Source organism: Pongo pygmaeus, chromosome Y (assembly GCF_028885625.2).
Source record: "Pongo pygmaeus isolate AG05252 chromosome Y, NHGRI_mPonPyg2-v2.0_pri, whole genome shotgun sequence".
NCBI lineage: Eukaryota > Metazoa > Chordata > Mammalia > Primates > Hominidae > Pongo > Pongo pygmaeus.
Genome location: NC_072397.2, coordinates 2,307,173 through 2,329,168, shown reverse-complemented (window position 1 = coordinate 2,329,168; position 21,996 = coordinate 2,307,173). Strand labels below are relative to the sequence as shown.

General features: G+C 46.9%; 1 long non-coding RNA gene across 1 annotated transcript; it reads right to left on the bottom strand.

Annotated features, from left to right (window-relative positions):
- Positions 1-278: 278 nt before the first annotated feature.
- On the bottom strand, positions 279-21,532 carry LOC129025840 (uncharacterized). The gene is made up of 3 exons (XR_010125573.1): positions 20,591-21,532; positions 2,615-2,656; positions 279-2,165 (listed from the first exon to the last, which is right to left on the bottom strand). It is a non-coding gene; the product is annotated as an uncharacterized LOC129025840 (long non-coding RNA).
- Positions 21,533-21,996: the final 464 nt, after the last annotated feature.

Here is a 21,996-nt window from a genome sequence, read left to right as displayed (position 1 = left end):
TCCCTGTCTTTTCTTATCTCCTCTCCTTTCTTTTTCCTTCCTTCCCCATATCATTCCCTCTCTTCTTCCTTTTCTTCCCTCCTTGTTTCCATCCTTTTTTCCTCCCTCCCTCCCTCCCTCTTTTCCTCCGTCCTTTCATTGTTTCCTTCTCTTTTCTTTCTGCTCTTCCTTTTCCCTTCCTTCGTCCTCCCACCCGCCCTCCCTCTCTCCCATCCTTACTTTCTCTGTCTTCTTTTTAAAATGTAAAATTAGGAAGGTTTTTTTAAAATAGTGATACACTCACAGAGTTTCTTAAAGCCCAAGCAGTATAGACAGTGAAAAGAGAGTTCCCCACCGTCACCATACAGGTGACTGTGGCTCCTGTGCACTGGGGCTTCCTTCCCATAAGGCAGGGCTGTGTATGAACAGGCACATGCCTGCCCATTCACTGGGGGCTCTTGGTAGCAAAATGATGCATTCAAAGATGTGTTTGCAGGCACTGGCAGTCCTCTAGGTGAGCAATGAAAAGGTAGCAGCAGGTGAGTGGAAAGGAAGTTTATTTCTGTGATTTTTTTAAAAAATCAATGTGAAACTCACATATCATAAAATTTGACATTTTAAGGAGTACAATTCAATGGTGTTTCATATATTCACAATATTGTACAATCACCACCTGTATCTAGTTCCAGAACAGTTTCATCCCCCGAAAAGGAGACCCCACAACCATGAGCTGTCCCTCCCTTTTCTCCCCTCTTCCAGCCCAACAATCGCTAATCCACTTTCTGTCTCTCTGAATTTGCCTATTCTGGACATTTCATATTAATGGGATCCTACACCCTGTGGCCTTTTCTGCCTGGCTTCTTTCACTGAGCACATTTTCAAGGCTAATGTAGCATGCATCAGAACCCCCTTCCTTTTTACAGCCAAATAATATTCTGTTGCCTGGAGGGACCACATTCTGTTCATTCATTCATCCCCTGATGGACAGTTGGGTTGTTTCCACCTTTGGCTTATTGTAAATATTGCTGCTGCAAACATGGGTACACAAATAACTGTTTGAGTCCCGGCTCCCAATTCTCTTGGGTATCTGTCTAGAAGTGGAACTCCTGGGTCACATGTCAGTGATCTTTCAAATCAATAACATGTCTTGTTCTGTATCTGAGCCTACCAGCCAGCCCCTCATTCACTATTGCACAGGGTTCTCTTGCAGATATGCCTCATTCTTTATCCAAACCAAACGCTGGTGCTACACACTCAGTCTGAATTTTGGAGAGAATCCCCCAATGCTTCCAAAGTGGTTGCAACCACACACCTGCCTCCAACCACCACCCCTCAATCTGCCTTGACAGGGCAGGATTCAACCTTCACCTTTTTTAACTTCATGGGAGAAATGGCACCTCCATGTTGGGGTGAGTCATTACATTTTCCTGTTGCACTGACAACAATTTTGTATCTGCTTTGTAGGATAATTATTAGCAAAAACATCACTGTGTGCAGAAAACTGAGAGACAGATGAGTTCCTACTATCTTGTTGTTGGCTTTTTAGGATCAGATCTGGTTATCATTCTCTTTTCCTCCAACAAACACCATTATGTAACTGCACTGGTCAACCAGTTGTTCCCAATGCTAAAGCCCAATGGATTATTCCTCTGTGTACACAAAAGTTTATTTTTGTTTCAAAATAAATGTTTGGTTCTATTGTGCCTGCATTAGAAACCAAATCTTTCCCTTTCTCCCACCCACCATGGTCTGAATACATCTGAATCTCAATTAGACCATCTGCCTCAAGCAGGACTTTCTGCAGGGCCCAGGACGCATATTTTCAGCATTCTGGTCAGCCAGAAAGGTTCCAGCTGAACTTGGACTGACGAAAACACAGAATGGGAAGATTCCAGGTCCTCAGTGCCCTGGAGAAGAAAAACTCACAGCCCCGCGAGTGAAGGTAACCAGAGAAGTTGAGGGGAGAACGGAATGAAGTGTGTTCTGGGAGGGGAGATTGGAAGCCATGGATTGGGATCGGGGTGTGGGACAATGAAGGATATGAACTGAAGTGTAAGAAAAGCAGAAACTGGGCCAGGCATGTTAAGGCACGTCTGTAATCCCAGTGTTTTGAGAGACCAAGGTAGAAGGATTGCTTGAGCCCGGGGGTTCAAGACCAGCCTGGGCAACATAGTGAGAATCCGTTTCTAAAAAAAAAAAAAAAGAAAAGAAAAAAATTAGCTTGGCATGGGGGCACACACCTGTTGTTCCAGCTACTTGGGAGTCTGAGGTGGGAGGATCACTTGAGCCAGGAAGTCGAGGCTATGTGGTAAGCTATGATTGCACCACTGCACTCCAGTCTGGGCATCAGAACGAGACTCCCATCTCAATAAAATAAAGTAAAATAAAATAATAAAATACTAGCATATTCCTAAACCACAGGTTTAGAAGCACAGACCTACCAAGAAATGAGTCTAAGACTTTTAGAGAGTGTGTAAAAGTTTGTCTCAAGGTGTCTGCAATCTCTTGCAAACAGAGATCTCAACACCAAGAAATTCCCAACACTGGCCCAATCCAACCCCAAAGTAACTACACAGCTGATGCTGTTAGATCCAAGCTGAAAAGAGAAGCCTCCCCTTGTAATATCGGCACTTACCAGGGTCATCAAGGGCGTCTGCCAAATCAAAGTCTCTTTGACCTATTGGGAGCAAACAGGACATAAGTCACCCCATGATGGAAAGGCCAGAATCCCCCTTGTTCCTCACCTCATGCTGCTCCCCTCCTCCTGCAAGCCTAGGGTTGCCCAGAGCACTAAAACTAACCTGACCATGAGCTACATGGGAGATGCAACCACCACCTCCACCTAGTCCCAGAACATACTCATCACCCAAAAGAAGACCCCTGTTCCCATTCAGCAGTTACTTCCCCTCCCACCTCCCCAGCCCCTGACAACCACTAATCCACTTTCTGTCTCCATGAATTGTCTGTTCTGCAAATTTTATATAAATAGAATTCTACAATATGTGGTATTTTGTGCCTGGCTTCTTTCATTGAGCATGATGCTCTTGATTTGCGTTCACGTTGCAACCTGTGTCAGAACTTCATTCTGCTCATGGCCAGGAAACTTTGAAGGAAGCCTCTCTCCAAGCACATTGACTTCTCTCCTGGACTGTCCCACTCACAGCTTAGGACTGGCATTTCCCCCATACACACACACACACACACACACACACACACAGAGTCTAGGTTGAGAGGGGCTGCCCTAGAAGAAGGTGAAGCATAACAATATGAGGATCCTGGATTCCTGAGAGACTATATGGAGTATAGGACACCTTTGCCACCTCACCTGGCTGCAACACAAACAAGAGATAAACTTTTAATTCTTTGGGGGCTGTTTGTTACAGCAGCTAGCCTACACTGACAAATATAGGGTCAGGAAGCAATCTGTGTGGACAAGCTGAGGTTCCTACCTGATCCAAAAGCAGTTAATCTAATGAATGTGTCTGCAGCAGAGAGAAGAGAACATTCACATCTTCGTGACTCATCATTAAAAACACACTGCAGAATTTGTGAGGGTGAAGGGTCCCTCTTGCTGACATACATGCACACCTTGCTCCTGTTCCTCACTTGCCTCTGCCAGTACTAGCCTCGTAGAGAAAACACCACCAGAGAATTTATCAGGAAGTAGAGGATGCAGCCAGGAGCACATTGAATCAGCACTTACTATGCATTGAGTTCTGTTGCAGTAATGCCAGGCACCCAAGTATCTCATCTGCCCACCCAAGGATGTTGGTATGACCAGCATGCATATTTCCCAAAAGAAGAAGCTGAGGTTCTGGGAAGTTCAGGGCAAGGCAGGAGCAGAGTCAGAATCTACAGAATTGTCCAGGGGGGACAACCTCTCACTCAAACAGTAAGCCCTGGAGGAGGCTAAGCCTGGGGGAACCAGGTGAGCCGTCGGTGCTGGGTCTCCCCTGCTCTGATGTCTGTCTCCCTCCCAAAAATCGGTCTGCCTTGGTGATGCTTGCTCTGGGGGAAGGTTCAAGGGCTCCAACATAGATTCGTACAGGCTGTGGCATGGCTCCAGTCAGATGCCACCCGGACAGGCTTTGCGGCTCCTTGTGGAGGCAATTAGGGCCTCTCCAGAGCAGAAGACGCATCCCCAGACAGGAATCCCTAAGTCAAGACAAAGTCACAAACCTTGGAGGGAAGGGGAACTCTGAGCCCAGGGTGCACACAGCAGCTGCCCCTGGGCCCAGACTGGAGGCTGGGAGCTGGTGGTGCCATCACAGGTCAAATCCCACACAGCCGTTTCTCTCAAACTCTGGGAGCCCCCACGTCCCTCTCAGATGACGTTCTCTGTTGCCAGTGATCACTACAGGCTCGCCTTTAAGAACAACCCAGCCAATCTTTGCTCCCTCCAGCTCTCTTCCTATTTTTTTTTGTTGTTGTTGTTGTTGTTGTTTTCTTTTTGTTTGTTTTGTTTTTAGATGGAGTCTCTCTCTGTCGCCTAGGCTGGAGTGCAGTGGCACAATCTCAGCCCACTGCAACCCCCACCTCCTGGGTTCAAACGATTCTTGTGCCTCAGCCGCCTGAGTAACTGGGATTACAGGTGCATGCCATCACGCCCAGCTAACTTTCGTATTTTCAATAGAGACAAGGTTTCACCATGTTGGCCAGGCTGGTCTCGAACTCCTGACCTCAAGTGATCCGCCTGCCTTGGCCTCACAAAGTGCTGGGATTACAGGCATGAGCCACCGCACCTGGCCTCCTCCAGCTCTCTTGGTCATCATGGTCCAAGCTGCTCAGACTGGGCTGGGGGACAGGAACCGTGTCAGCCTCTTGGATCTGTGCAACATCTCCCCTCCAAGGCTGCCAGCAGTTCCAGTCGAGACACCTGTCCAGGACCCCAAGGTTAAGCGTCTCGGCTATGCACACACCCTGAGAATTTACATTCCAATCTGTGTTCACCGTTGACCAATATCTTTCACTGTGTTATATCTCCGCCCATCCCAGCAATCCCAGGCATCCCCTCAGCAACCACTTAATCTCCTCCAATCTGTGCACCCGGCCACTCCCTGCTGTTGCCCTAAATAACCAAAGTCCTCGGTGTTATCTCTCCCCTCCCAGCCCCTCCTCTCTGAAATGCTGTTGCATAAAACAGGCAGGTGGCACGGGAGGGCTGCAGACAGCTCGTCTCATCCTGCAGCAGGAGGGCAGGTTGCAGCGGAGGCTCCTTTAGCTTTGAGATGCTCCGGATGACCCTGAGGGATGACAGGACTCGGGGGTGGGGAGTGTCACAGAGGAAGTGGAGCCTGGGGGTTTTAGGCTTTGCTTGGTTTCAGGGGTTGCACTGCAGCCAGAAGTTGCTGCATGCGTGACTCACACACACGAGGCCATTGTCGGTCACACCCAGACCTCGTTACATAAACCAGGCGGACTCCGGCCAGCATCAGACAGCCTGGGCACTGAGACAGTCTCCAGTACTGCATGCCAGGCAGGAAATCTATCTCCCAGGCAGGGCCCCCGTCCTCTCTCCTCTCCAGGGAAGTTGCAGCAAAGCCAAGGCTGGGGTTTTCATGGACCTGGAGTAAGACCCCTGGGCTGGGAGATGTCCCAGGTAGACAACGCTAACTCTGGGGTCTCTGTCTCCAAGATCAGGGTTGCACATGACGCTATTGCTTTCACGAGGGTTATTTTCCACTGAGAACATAAGACGGGGCAGCAACAGGAGATCTGTTTCCGATTTGCTTTGCTTATAGTTAGTGAACTGAGCGGCTTTTAATCAAATCCTTGTGGTCTGGGATCCCTAAACCCCCAAGAAGAAAGCAGCCTCATTTTGTGCTGGGACTATGACAACGGTCCTCGGTTGCTGGCATCCTGGAGACGTCGATTAAGTGGCTCCTGTTGGTGGATGGGTGGGCCGAGCGTTACACATGAGCCCCCGGTGAAGCTGTGCTCGGGACTCTTCCGAGCAAAGTCATGTGATACAGCACTTTGAAGCATTCTTCTCTAGCCTGCAGTCACCAAACCCCTCTGGGGCCCAAATTCCACCCCTGCTGGATTCAAAGATGCTTCTTATTGGAGTTCCCCTGCCTCCCACCCAAATTCTTTATGTTGATTCAGACCCACACGTGGTTCAGGCTTACGAAACAATATCGCCAAGTGCAGGCCTCAGCAGCAGCCTCAGAAGCAGAAGTTTCTCTCGGAACTTCTCCAGCCCCCCGTCTCTGAGTCCCATTCTCCCCTAAGGCACCGAAGGAACTAGAATCCCTCTTCCCCAAGGCGGGTCCCAGAAACAAGAACGACTTTCCCCCGAAGCCAGCCATAAAACCTAAAAACAGGACTCTAACTTTCCCTCTATCCTATCTGTATAAAGAGTGGCACAGGCCAGGCGCAGTGGCTCACGCCTGTAATCCCAGCACTTTGGGAGGCCGAGGAGGGCAGATCACAAGGTCAAGAGATCGAGACCATCCTGGCCAACATGGGGAAACCCGGTCTCTACTGAAAATACAAAAATTAGCTGAGCATGGTGGTGCGTTCCTGTAATCCCAGCTCCTCAGGAGGCTGAGGCAAGAGAATTGCTTGAACCTGGGAGGCGGAGAGTGCAGTGAGCCAAGACTGTGCCACTGCACTCCAGCCTGGCAACAGAGTGAGACTCCATCTCAAAAAAAAAAAAAAGAGAGAGAGAGGCCAAGAAGAATCTAGACACACAGGCCTGGCTGGGTTTCCCTACTCAGACCATTAGCATTGGATCAGGCCCTTTTTGTCCAACCCTATTTCTACACAGCTGTCCAGACTTGGTTGAACCAAAGCATAAATATAGACAATCTCCCCTTGTAACTTGGGGTCTTCATTCTGAATGCTCCTGTGTATACACATTAAATACATTTGTATGTCTTTTTGCCAATTAATAAATCTGCTTCATGTCCATGATTTTCAGTAACGCTTCAGGAGCCACGACCCCAGAAAGTCAATATAACAAACAGCAATTTTGCAAAGCAAAGAACATTACCATTGCTCGAATAATAATAATGCAATGTCAAGGCCACTGCCCACTGAACATTAGCTGCCACCAGCACAGCTGCCACACAGCACAGGAGAGCAATCGACCCACAGCAAAACCTCCGCTTCCCACTGAATTATTTACCTCGCTCTAAAGAAGCAAATCAGCTCCCAGCAAGCTCTGAGCAGAAAATAAAAACGAACACACAGAGACTATCTAAATCCGTGACCCCAATTACAGCTATTGCCAGCAGAATTTATACACCACGGAATTGAATTAGCGCCAACTGCAATCATTAGGGGACATGCAACCACATTAGTACATTCAGACAGCCTCATCTATTTCATTATTCAATCCAATGTCCTTTGATCTGCATGCCCTGGAGAAACAAAGCCCTTTCAAGAAATTATTTTCTTTCTTCTTTCCTTCCTTCCCTCCCTCCCTCCCTCTTTCTCTCTTTCTCTCTTTCTTTCTTTCTTTCATGCAGAACCTCACTATGTTGCCCAGGCTGCAGTGCAATGGCGCAATCTCGGTTCACTGCAACCTCCACCTCCCAGGTTCAAGTGATTCTCCTGCCTGCCTCAGCCTCCTGAGTAGCTGGGATTACAGGCACCCCCCACTATGCCCAATTAATTTTTTTTATTTTTAGTAGAGATGGGGTTTCACCATGTTGGCCAGGCTGGTCTCAAACTCCTGACCTCGTGATTCACCCACCTTGGCCTCCCAAAGTTCGGAGATTACAGGCATGAGCCGCCGTGCCTAGCCTTTTTTTTTTTTTTTTTTGGATACAGAATCTCACTATGTTGCCCAGGCTGCAGTGCAATGGCGCAATCTCGGCTCACTACAACCCCTGCCTCCCTGGTTCAAGCGATTCTAGTGCCTCAGTCTCCCGAGTAGCTGGGACTACAGGTGCATGCCACTACGCCCAGGTAATTTTTGTATTTTTAGTAGAGACGGGGTTTCACCATGTTGACCAGGATGGTCTTGAACTCCTGGCATCTAGTGATTCACCCGCCTCAGCCTCCCGAAGTGCTGTAATTACAGGCATGAGCCACCACCCCCGGCCTGTTTTTTATTTCTTTACATCGGATTGTACTGGTTTCCTCTGAAGTGTGGGTTCATTTAAATCAACTTTCTGGGGTCAGCTGCTGCAGATGAAGCCACTTAGTGGGTCCTAAACCCATAGAGCCCTTCTCAGCTTGAGGAAGCCCACAGAGGGGAAAGTTCCGAGGTTTTACAAAGCTGGCACAGGGACCCCAAGAAGGACAAATCTTGACTTCCTTCAGTCAAATCCTAAGGTTTCTCTTTGACTCCTGTTCAGCAATTAAAAAATACATGTGTATATATAGAAAGCATATGATAATGGTTGTTGTGACTGAACTTGTTACCGGAAAGAGGTCTGGAATCAGACCCCAGGAGAGGGTTCTTGGATCTTGCACAAGAAAGAATTTGCGGCGAGTCCATAAAGTGAAAGCAAGTTTATTAGAAAAGCAGAGGAATAAAGAATGGCTCCTCCGTAGATGGAGCAGCCCCGAGGGCCACTGGTTGCCCATTTGTATGGTGATTTCTTGATGATATGCTAAACAAGGAGTGGATTATTCATGCCTCCTCTTTTTAGACCATATAGGGTAACTTCCTGACATTGCCATGGCATTTGTAAACTGTCATGGCACTGGTGGGAAGGTAGCAGTGAGGACCACCCGAGGTCACTCTCGTCGCCATCTTGGATTTGGTAAAATTTGGCCGACTTCTTTACAGCAAGCTGTTTCATCAGCAAGGTCTTTATGACTTGTATCTTGTGTCAACCTCCTATCTCATCCTGTGCCTTAGAATGCCTTGATCATCAGGGAATGCAGCCCAGCAGCTCTCGGCCTCATTTTACCCAGCCCCTACTCAAGCTGGAGTTGCCCTGGTTCGAACACCTCCAATAAACTCAACTTAGGTCCACCGGCCCTGTGCAGTAAAGGCGAACACTGCCATCGGGATTGCAGTGTAAGAAAGTGAGGCATTTATTCCTAGCTATTTAGAGGTCATCAAGCAACCTCCTTGATGCCTTAAGACCCAACCTCCTGGGTGGCCAGTAGGTGAGGGTTTTCAATGGCAAGGAGGCAGAGGTTACAGACAAAGCCATAATACATGCAGGCTATACATTGCTTTGACCTAAAAAGGCAGGATACCTGGAAGCAGGGGCTTAATGTGGATTCAGTTTCTCTGATTTGTCATTGGTTAAGGAGGCGAAGCTTTGTCTGAACATTTGGGGTCAGCAGAAATGAATGTTAGTTCTGGCCATTGGTGCGACTTCCTCCAGCACCTCCTTCCACCCCCCTCCCACCGCCACATGCCCCAGGGAAGGAATTTAGAACAAACATTTGTAATGAGAATTCAGGCCTCAGTTTCTCTTACCCAACGTCTATGAGCCAGCAGATGGCATTTTTTATTTGGTGGGGGTCTGGGTTCCTGAAAATCAACTCACGGCCATATAGTAAGATGTTATCTTGGCTGGGCATGGTGGCTTACACCGGCAATCCCAGCAATTTGGGAGGCCGGGGCAGGCAGATTACCTGAGGACAGGAGTTCCAGACCAGACTGGCCAACATGGGGAAGCCCTGTGTCTATTAAAAATACAAAAATGTGGGCGTGGTGGTGCGCACCTGTAGCCCCAGCTACTTGGGAGGCTGATGCATGAGAATTGCTTGAACCCAGGAGGTGCTGGAGGTTGCAGTGAGCCAAGATTGCACCACTACACTGCAACCTGGGTGATAGAGCAAGACTCCATCTCAAAAAAGGATGTTATCTTTAGTCTTTACAGGAAACTAAACATCTTGAGGCTCTAACTTCCTTGGCTATTGTTCTACACTACAATAACCTTGCTTATCAAGCCACTCCATGTACTTCTCAAGGCCAGTGAGGTGCCTGGAATTTCCCTTGAAGGAACTCAAGGTTTTCCTTTATTCCCATGCTAGGGAGAGTGCCTGGCAGGCCCCTGAGAGGGGTGTCCTTGCTCCATCTCACTCTCTCCCAGGATGGCATGATTCACAGAGTAAAAAAAATTAAATAATATGACTAGAGTAGGACTGTAGGTTGCAACAGAAAGTGATAAGGAAGGCTGCTGCCCCAAGGTGGAATCTTATTCCCGGTGGGCCTTGTTTGCCAAGGGCTGGGTTCCAGTTTATCCCCATGGATAAGATCAAATCCATTCTGTTCTCTAATTGGTTATGAAGTTTCCATTTCCAGCAGGACAGGAAATCAAACACAGCTGGAGTCTCCTCCTCCACACCTCAACATGAATATCCAGGGACTCCCTAATGCTCAAGTTCACCGGGGCTGCAGACGCTGGAGCTGAGCAGGCTGCCCTAGTACATGATCTGCTCCTCGGAACCCATGAATCCTCCATGGTCTCAGCATCCGAGCAGCCCAGCCTCTCCCCAGAAGGTCAACCAATTGGCCCCATTCTTGACTTCCCAGTGGACCGTATTATGCAGTTGTAGATTGAAGCTCTATTAGAGCAAACATTGGTAATCAGAATTCAGGCCTCAGTGTATGTCTGTAACACAACAGACAGTGTCTCCAGAGGTCAAAGTATTTTGTTGTCAAAGAGGAAGGAATGATCATTCATCACAAAAAGAAAGACATCTTTGGTGCAAGGAAAATACCGCAGACCATGCAATGGGGCACTGGTCGATGGTGTGTTGTAAACCTGTCTTCCCTGAGTGGTGTGCACACGGATCCTTCAGGACATGGGTGACACACAGACTATGCTTCAGCAGGTCTGTCTGGGCCCAAGACACAGTGTTTCTCATCAGTTCCCGGGGGATGTCAAGGCTGCAGATCCATGGATCTCACTTTGCAGGACAGAGACTTGGTAATGGCTTCCCAGATTTGCTACAATAAAATCCCAAAGACTGGGCAGCTTAAACAACAACCTTGGTTCTCCCACAGTCCTGGAAGCTGGAAGTCTGAGATCAAGGTGTGGGCAGGGCCGGTTCCTCCTGAGTCCTCTCTCCTGGGCTTGTAGATGCTGTCTTCTCCCTGAGTCCCCACATGGTCATCCCTCTGTGTATGTCTGTGTCCTCATCTCCTTTTCTTATGAGGTGTCGTAGTCCATTTCAGGCTGCTGTCACAGTATACCATAGACTGGGTGGCTTATAAGCAACAGACATTGATTCTCCCACAGTCCTAGAGGCTGGACGTCTTGAGATCAGGGTATGGGCAGGGCTGTTTCCTCCTGAGGCCTCTGTCCTGGGCTTGTAGATGCTGTCTTCTCCCTGTGTCCCCACGTGGTCATCCCTCTGTGTGTGTGTCTGTGTCCTCATCTGCTCTTCTTATGAGATGTCTTAGTCCATTGCAGGCTGCTATCACAGAATACCATAGGCTGGGTGGCTTATAAACCACAGACTTTTATTCTCCCACAGTCCTGGAGGCTGGAATTCTGAGATCAAGGCATGGGCAGAGCTGGTTCCTCCTGAGGCCTCTCTTCTTGACTTGTAGACGCCATCTTCTCCCTGTGTCTTTACAGGGTCATCCCTCTGTGTGTGTCTGTGTCCTTATCTCCTCTTTTTATAAGGACCCCAGTCCTATTGGATCAGGGCACAACCTCCTGAGCTCATTGTACCCTTCTCACCTCTTTAAAGACCCCACCACCAAACACAGTCATGTTCTGAGGTCCTAGGGATTAAGCCTTCAATATATAAATTTTGGAGGCGCACAATTCAGCCCTTACAGAGGTAACTCATTCATTGGAATACGAATGTGTTTGTCCACGTGGCTGCTGCCATAGCAAAGTCCCACAGACCAGGCTGTTTAAACAGTGGACATTGATTCTCCCACAGGCCTGGAAGCTGGAAGTCTGAGATCAAGGTGTGGGTAGGGCTGGTTCCTACTGAGACCTCTCTCCTTGGCTTATGGATGCCATCTTTTCCCTGAGTCCTCAAAGGGTCGTCCCTCTGTGCATGTCTGTGTCTTCATCTCTTCTTTTTATTAGGTCTGCAGTCCTGTTGGATCAGGGCCCAACCTAGTGACCTCATTTTGCCTGAATCACCTCTTTTTTTTTTTTTTTGAGACAGAGTCTCACTCTGTCACCCAGGCTGGAGTGCAGTAGTGCGATCTTGGCTCACTGCAACCTCTGCCTCCCAGGTTCAAGCGATTCTCCTGCCTCAGCCTCCCAAGTAGCTGGGACGACAGGCACGCCCAGCTAATTTTTTTTTTTTTTTTTTGTATTTTTAGTAGAGATGGGGTTTCACCGTGTTAGCCAGGATGATCTCCATCTCCTGACCTCATGATCTGCCTGCCTCAGCCTCCCAAAGTCCTGGGATTACAGGCATGAGCCACCGCACCCGGCCTGAATCACCTCTTTAAAGACCCCATCTCCAAACACAGTCACAATTGGAGGTCCTGCAGGTTAGGACTTCCATTTGTAAAATTGAGGAGGGTACAATTTGGCTCACAACAGATTTAAACCATGGAACATGGTCAATTACAATGGGGATGCCATTGGACAGCCTGGTTCAGTGGAGATAACCAGGGTTTGGGAATCTGGAGAGACAGTTTCATCTCAGCAACATCACGCGCCTGGCCTATGCCCTCAATAATACTCTTCCTCAATTTTTTTTTTTTTTTTTCTGAGACAGAGTCTCGCTCTGTTGCCCAGGCTGGAGTGCAGTGGTGCAGTCTCGGCTCACTGCAGTGCAATGGCGCAATCTCAGCTCACTGCAACCTCTGCCTCCCGGGTTCAAGCAATTCTCTCACCTCAGCCTCCCGAGTAGCTGGGATTACAGGCACACGCCTCCATGCCTGGATCAGCCCAGAATCCAGCCACATGCAGATTCTAGATCAGCCCAGAATCTGGCCACATGCAGATTCTGAAGCACTCCCAGAGGTTGGGATTCACAGACTACAGCAGAGTTTCCCTGCCTCAGCACCGTGGCTGGACACATCGCTGACAGGTTTAGGTGCCTCTGGCCCCTGATCTATTGGGGGAATTCCCAGGAGCTTAGCCGTGTCTGGCAGAGCCCCACCTGCAGGCAGAACCCCACTTTTCTACTCCCTGTGTGCCAATGAGAAAGAGGAAAGTGGCTGGAATGAGGGGGGCCCTCAAAGGAAGGGTCAGTTGTTATCCAAGAAAGGGGAGACATTTCTTGGACTCCGTGCTTGTCTGGTAATTGGCTCCAATATTTGCCAGATGTCTTCACACTCAGGTGCCAAACAGCCATAGACTTTTCCTGCACAGCCCCTTCCTACTCCAACAAGGAAACTATGGAATGCTTAGCTTCTGGGTTATATGTGCCATGGCTCTATGCCCTATGGGGAAAAGATCCTACAAGTGCATTCTGACAGTAAGATCCATTTAGAAATGCCCCAGACAACTATACCATACCTCCTATACTGTACAAGACAACTATACCTCCAGACAACTATACCTCCTACAGTGTACAGGAGCATGACATTTCCAACCTGTCCCCTTTCACAGGGTTAGAAGTTACGACTAACAGCAGTTTCTCCACTACAGCACTAATGACACTTGGGGCTGCATAACTCTCTGTCATGAGTGCTGTCCTGTGCACTGTAAGGTGTTGAACAACATGCCTTGTCTCCACCCACCGGATGCGAGAACACCCATCCCAGTGCAACTACCAAAATTGTTTCCAGACATTGCCAAGTGTTACTTGAGGAACACAATTATCCCTGGGTAGCAGAAGAATGTCATAGATAGATGATGGACTGCTAGATAAACAGATAGATTGATAGAGGGATGGATATATATATAGATAGATAGATAGATACATAGGCAGATACATAGATAGATACATAGATAGGTAATAGAGATGAGAGTTGGATAGAGAAGTAGGTAGAATGATAGATAGATAGATAGATAGATAGATAGATAGATAGATAGATAGATAGATACATAGATACATAGATACATAGATAGATAGATAGATAGATATAGATAGATAGATAGATACATACATACATAGATACATAGATACATAGATACATAGATACATAGATAGATAAATAGATGACAGAAAATCATTGACAGATTAGGTAGATGATAGGTGTATATAATAGAGACAGATAGGTCGATGGATAATGGTAGAGGATAGATAGATCTACAGATAGGCAGACAGACAGACAGGATCTGTCATGCTAAGGCAAGATTCCTCAGCCTCAGTCCTACTGACATATGAGGTTGGATCATTCTTTTCTGTGGGGCGTCCTGTGCACTGCAGGGTGTTGAACAGCATCTCTGGGCTCCACCCACTAGATGCCAGGAGCTTCCCTGCTATCAGTGTGGCAACTCAAAGCCTCAAGGTATCAACAAATGTCCCTGTGGATAAACATGATCCCTGGTTGAGAATGGCTGGATGGCAGCATCTGTATCTGGGGGTGTCACCTTGGGCCTGCATAGATTGAATGACACATCACCGAATTGGAGACCACAGAGCTGCCTCCCCACTGTGGCAGTGATCCTTGAGACTCCACGCAAAGGTAACCACATGGTTGCACACAGAGTCATCATCTCTTAAAAGAAGCACATAGCTCCACCTGGGCATCACCTGGGGTGCTTCTTAAAATGCAGGTCTCCCAGCTCCCAAATGCCTGACCCACACCTACTGAATAAAGATCTCAGTGGGTGGGGACGGGGTGGTGCTTTTAATACCTCCTCCCTTCAAGGTGATGACCTGCACATCAAAGACAGAGAATCACTGCACTAAATGGCTGCATGCTCAAGGTGACAATGGCAGTGAAATGACCCATTTGTGGTTCCCTTTCCACACCCACAAATTTGCTAGATCAAAGGATAGTTGCAGGGAAGGAGGGGGCAGGGAGAGAGGGGGGACCAGAATGGAAGCAAGTCAAGAAAAAGATAACTGAGACGTAGGATGAGGCTGGCGTGGTTTGGGGTTCTGTACGCTGGCATGGTATGGCTTCTCACCTTAGGAAATCATCATAACTTTTTTTTCCTTTTTTTTTTTTTGAGATGGAGTCTCACTCTGTCACCCAGGCTGGAGTGCAGTGGTATGATCTCAGCTGATTGCAACCTCCACCTCCTAGGTTTAAGCGATTCTCCCGTCTCCGCCTCCTGAATAGCTGGGATTACAGACACCCCCCACCATGCCTGGCTAATTTTTGTATTTTTAGTAGAAACAGCATTCTGCCATGTTGGCCAGGCTGGTCTCAAACTCCTGACCTCAAGTGATCTGCCCAACTCGGCCTCCCAAACTGCTGGGATTACAAACATGAGCCACTGTGCCCAGCCCACAACTTCCCCATATCCCAATTTTTAGAAGTAAACTAAACAGCCTGTGACAACCTAATGCAGCAAGTAATGAAAAATACTTGGAACAATCCTCACTTACCTTTACTCAACAGGAAGTACTCAGAAATATGATGTGCTACTGTTGAGAGCTCTGAGTGGTCTTTTTCATAAGTCTTTTTTAGTCTTTACATAGAAACACAGCTCTATACAAATGCACACACATTTTAAGTCATATTGATACGGGCAGGAGGCAGGAAGATACTAGCTAGAAGAGGGCAGTTCTCCAGCAAAGGCCTCGCCCTCAAGCCTGGAAACCTGTAGTCCTAAATGGAAACAGGCATTCCTATTTTTGTGCCCAAATGTTGCCTTTTGACCCACCATGCCCCCCGTCCTGTACCCATATAAACCCCAAACCCCAGACCCCATGTGCAGACAGACAGATGAGCAGAAAAGCAGAGGAACCAAAGAGCAGCACAGCAGAGAAGGAGAGAAGAGAAGGAACATCTGAACACTGAGAGGTGTTCAGCTGGGGATGGTTGGAGAAGAGATTAGCCGCAGGACAACCAAACTCCAGGGGAAGATCATCTTCCCACTCCATCCCCTTTCCAACTCCCCAACCATCCCACTAAGAGTCATCTCCATCTGGCAACAAACTCTTCTGCATTTACCATCCTTCAGCTGGTTTGTGTGACCTGATTCTTCCTGGATGCTGGACAAGAACCCGGGTACCAAGACAGCACTGAGCTGGCTAACTCTTAAGCCACGTGCAGATGGCAGAGCTAAAAGAGCACCATAAAACGCCCACTGGGGCTTTGGGGGTCACAGGTACCCATCCCTAGATGCTACCATGGGGCCCAGAGCTCAAAAACACTCACACTAGCTGCTGCACCTGCCCGTCTGCAAGTTCTGCCTCCCATAAGAGGTTTCAGTGTGTGGCGGTCAAACAGATGAAGCACACCCCTGTCGCACATCCTGTGAGGGGGGTCAGGGAACTCTCAGGTTTCAAATTTGATAATGGAATAATGTACAATAGACTTGGAAGAGACTGTATTAGCTGGTGTTTATCCTGGACATATATCCTTTTCTTTTATTTTTAATTGATGCATAACAGATGTACATAGCTTCAGGGTACCTGTAATAATTTAATACATTTATATAATTTGTAAAGATCAAATCAGCCTACTTGGGATATCCATCCACCTTAAATATTTGTCTTTCCTTCATATTAGAACCATTCCAACTCTTCTATTTTGAAATCTACAATAGATTATTGTAAACTAAAGTCACCCTACTGATTATCTAAACACTAGTGCTTATTTCTTCTATCAAACCCTATAATTTTCTTTTTTTCCCTCAATAAATGACATTTCACACTGCCCTTTGGGGTTTCCACTTCTGGTTCTCAGCTTCTTCTCAGCTGTTAGAAGACCTGATTTTGTCTCGTGTTCCTTCATGCCTCTCTGGATTGGACGGCAAATACTAATTAAATACAGTGGAAACGTGGGGCTGCTAAAATGTCAACCTCTATTAGGAATATGGCCATATTGTTATTATCTTGTTTTGTATTGATAATTTAGTAATCATAATAATGATTTATAGTATATTAACCATTAACAATATTCTGTCTTCTTTATTTTATTTTAAGCTCCGGGATACATGTGCAGGATGTGCAGGTTTGTTACATAGGTAAACATGTGCCATGGTGGTTTGCTGCACCCATCAACCCATCACAGAGGCATTAAGCCCCACATGCATTAGCTATTGATCCTGAACAATAATCTGTTTTCTTAAGTACTTCATAGCAATCATCCCACCAGCCTTGCAGAATGTTTTTGGGATCTTGGGAATGTGCTCCATTTCCAGCTGGTGATGGCTGGGGATGTAACACGGTCGTCTGTGCATTTAACTAATTTTTACCCAGGACATACCCAGCTGCTGCATGCACATCATCTTATTTACACAGAAGGGCCCTGATCCAGACCTCACTTTCTTTCCTAGTCCCTCCTGTAACCTCCCTAAGGGGCGCTACTTGTGTCAGAGGCACTGGAACCAGAGCGACTCCATCTTGAATAGGGGCTGGGCAATAGAAGGCTGAAACCTTCTGGGCTGCATTCCCAGATGATTAAGGCATTCTGAATCATAGGATGAGATTGAAGGTCTGCACAAGATACAGGTCATAAAGACCTAGCTGATAAAACAGGTTGTAGTAAAGAAGCCGGCCAGAACCCAGATGGTAATGAGAGTGACCTCTGGTTGTCCTCAGTGTTACACTCCCACCAGCACCATGGCAATTACAAATGCCATGGCAATGTCAGGAACTCTGCATGGTCTAAAAAGGGGAGGCATGAGTAATCCAAGCCTTGCTTAGCATATCATTAAGAAATAACCATAAAAATGGGCAACCAGTAGCTCTAAGAGCTGCTCTGTGGAGTAGCCATTCTTTTATTCCTTTACTTTCCTAATAAACTTGTTTTCACTTTACAGACTTGCCCTGAAAATTCTTTATTGAGCGAGATCCAAGCCCTGTCTTGGGGTCTGGATCCGGACCCCTTTCCTGTAACACTTGGAGAAGGGATGATTCTGATTTTCGGAAGACAAGGCTTGGGATAGAGCAGGATGCTCACTGGAGTCTTCCCAGAGAGAGCTACAAGACAGCTCAGATTCTGCTGCCAGCTGTCCCCGTCCAAATCCTCAGTGCCTCAGTTTACCCATATCTGTGATGGTTAATACCAAATGTCAACTTGATTGGATTGAAGGATACAAAGTATTGATCCTGGGTGTGTCTGTGAGGGCGTTGCCAAAGGAGATTAAGATTTGAGTCAGTGGACTGGAAGGGGCGGACCCACCCTCAATCTGGATGGGCACCATCTAATCAGCCGCCACTGAGGCTACAATATAAGCAGGCAGAAAAATGTGAAAAGAGACACTGGCCTAGTCTTCCGGCCTACATCTTTCTCCCATGCTGGATGCTGGAACATCAGACTCCAAGTTCTTCAGTTTTGGAACCTGGACTGGCTCTCCTTGCTCCTCAGCCTGCAGATGGCCTACTGTGGGACCTTGTGATCGTGTGAGTTAATACTTAATAAACTCCTCTCTCTATATATATTTCTATTGCATTAGTTCTGTCCCTCTAGAGAACCCTGACTAATACATCATCTGTAAAATGACATCAGGCATGACACTCCCGTCATAGGGCTGAGGGACAATCAACTAAGTTAATCCATGCCTAGCGCATAGGAAGTGCTGCTGTCATTGAAAGAATTTAGCACAGGACAGGGTGTGGTGGCTGATGCCTGTAATCTCAAGATGTGGGGAGGCCAAGGCAGGAGGATCATTTGAGCTGAGACGTTCAAGTCCAGCCTGGACAACATAGTGAGATCCCATCTCTACAAAAGGTTTTAAAAACTAGTCAGGCACGGTGGCAAATGCCTGTAGTCCCATCTACTCTGGAGGCTGAGGTGGGGGGTTTGTTCGAATCCCTGGGGTGAAGGCTGCAGTGAGCTATGATGGAACCACTGTGCTCCAGTCTAGGTGACAGAGTGGGCCCCTCCCTCAAAAAAATTAGAACACATTTAAAAAAAGAAAATATTTTATGTCATAAGTGCATTTAATACAACTACCCTACCAAATGCCATAGCTTAGCCTTACCTGCCTTCAAAGTGCTCAGAACACTTTCATCAGCCAACAGATGGATAAATCATCTAGCACACAGTCAACTTTATAATGAGGTGTTGCATACCTCACATAATTTATTGAATATTGTACTGAAAGTGAAAAACAGAATGGCTGTATGGGGCCGGGCATGGTGGCTCACACTTATAATCCCAGCACTTTGGGAGGCCGAGGCAGGTGGATCACCAGAGGTCAGGAGTTTGAGACCAGCCTGGCCAACATGGTGAAACCCAGTCTCTACTAAAAATACAAAAATTAGCTGGGTGTAGTGGCGGCAGCATATAATCCCAGCTACTTGAGATGCTGAGGCAGGAGAATTGCTTGACCATAGGAGGTGGAGGTTGCACTGAGCTGCGATTGTGCCACTGCACTCCAGCCTGGGCAACAGAATGAAATGACACGACATCTCAAAAAAAAAAAAGAAAGAAAAGAAAAGTTGTATGGGTACTCAAAGTACAGTACAGTTAGTACAGTTTTAGTTTGTACTGAATGCATACCAATTTTGCACAACTGTAAAGTTGAAAAATCTTAAATTGAACCATCATGTCAAACCATGGTAAGTTGGGAACTGTCTGTATCCGCACTTTGTAGAAGTTGATTTGCTCAAGGGGATATGGTTAACCTTTGGCTCTTACTGTGAATGATACAAACTCCTGGAAGTACTTTTCTGGGGAGGTGGGTTTACTGTTGAACATCTCCCTGTAAACAGAAACTAAATGAACGCATGGCCACATTGTCCACTTACTAGGTGAGATCTGAAGACAGCACAGAATAATAAAAAATTCTCACTGCAGATCCTAGACTATGTCCACCAGGATCTATCCATCCCGACACTGCCTCCGCCCATAAACAACCAACTCCAATCTTAATGACATCCATGTCTTTAAACAAGATAAACAGGAAGTGCTGCCACAGGAACATCTGAATGATGTGTTTTAACCCCCAGCAGAAATACTTCTCTCTCTTAAGATGCGCCCAGGTATTCCCTTCTCTGGAATAGCCACATTAAAATGACCAAAGAAACTTACTCAACTGTTGTTCAAATCCTATACTTTATGAGTTCATTGGAGTTTCTTAAAGAGGTCCTCGCACGGAACTAAAAAATCTAATCTTGGAGTCTGGGACAGCCAGCCTGCAAGTTTATATTGAAGTGTTTGATGTGAACAATTCAGGTGGTTTTAATTTGCAAGAATGAATGACAGTGTTTAGGAAGAGGTTTAAAAATCTGAACAAATGCAACCCTTCTGGCAAACGAATCTCTGTTAATCTGCCCCACAGGATGAAGTAGTTTCAACTCTACTTTTACTGTATGGAAATGGTCAGAACTGATTTTTAAAATCAGAAAGAAATGACTGACATTCCCCACATGCCCAGTCATGCTTGAATCATGGAGTTAAATAGGTCATTTTTTAAATGCTTGGGACACATGGATCAAAACAGGAAAATATGGTGAATATCTAGATGGTATCAGCTAACATCCTGCCCTTCTGGATCTAATTCCCAGATTCCAAATTGGAGCAGCCCGTCTTCTCCCTCCCCTCTCAGCCACCCATCGCTCTTAGTCTCCTTTCTAATCCCATTGGGCAAATTATCCCCATTCACTTCATAGCAACTCCTTTGGAAAGAGTTTCTTAAAGCAAGAAGAGAAAAATCCATGCCCAGGCAGATCTCCCTCAAAGCAAAATGCCTCTTACCTCGGGTGTGCATTAGAAAACACAGGAACGCAAGACAGGGAAGTCCCCACCAGCTCTCCATGGTTTGCTTCAGGATGCAAGAACCTCAGTGGACTCCCCAGCCAAGCGGATTATGAGATCCGGCCTCTCCACCCTCCTGTTGTTGACTTCTGGTCTCCCAGCTTGGAAGGAAGGGAGGCGATGTCTTCAAGTGGAAAATATGAACCGAACTGCCAGAAACAAATGGGCTCCAAGCTCAGATCCCAAACTCCACAGCTGAAAACCTGTGGGACCAGTGTAGGCACGCTCAGTCATGTGTCGGAGCCAGCCTCCCCGGGCTGCCCCAACCAATCTGCAGCAGCACAGAGGATGGGGAAACTCGGGTGGTTCCCAAGCACCAATGGGCATCTCAGGCTTCTGGAAGCCGGCACACTTGCTTGGCAACTCTGCTCGCTGCGGGTGTGGGAGCTGTAGCAAGTTCAAAGTCACCAACCCAGAAACCAGAGAAGACACTGGCCGTCTGTAATCTTCCTCCTGCAGGACGTGATAGTACAGTGATACCCAGTGTGGGGTTAATGTACACGTCAGTGCAAAGACCTCAGTTGAAGTCTTGGCTTTTATACCTAACAAACTCAGTGACTTCCAGGAGGCATTTTTCATCCTCAGCCTTCAGTTGTCTTTGTAGGTGGCAGAACCAATATTTCAGCAGAGACCGTTGTTCAGGAAAAGCAGATGACATGTGGCTTTTTGTGTCTTTCATTTAAATCTGAGACATTTTATGTAACTACCAAAATTTACATCTTCTGTTTGAAATCTCCTTGGAGAAGAAATATGACTGGATAGCTCAGTTCGATGATTAATCCTGCTTTCACAATGGTTATAATTATATTTTTCCCTGCAGATCTGTGACTGTGTCTAATTTATCCATATACCACTCGTGGGTTAACCCTTACACTCTACCTACCATGAAGCAGTAGGCAAGAACTTAAAAAGTTAGCATTTGCAAACAGCTTTGAAGTCCTCTGGTAAATAGATTAACTGCAGGAGAAAGGGGAAAATCAGTCTTAGTTATGAGGGCAGCTTCTAAATTCCCAGAGAAGCAGGATTCATGTCAAACAGACCCAAAAGGAGAAATAAACCTTGGACTTTTCTCTCTGCAAATTTGAGCACCTGGAGTGTTAAGTCTGTTCATGTTGTTGATCTGGTGTTTGGGATTTGTCTTCTATGTAATATCTTCCTTTTTTTTTTGAGACAGAGTCTCACTCTGTTGCCCAGGCTGGAGTGCAGTGGTGTGATCTCAACTCACTACAACCTCCGCCTCTCAGGTTTAAGAGATTCTCCTGCCTCAGCCACCCGAGTAGCTGGGATTACAGGCATCCGACACCACGCCCGGCTAATTTCTGTATTTTTAGTAGATACAGGGTTTC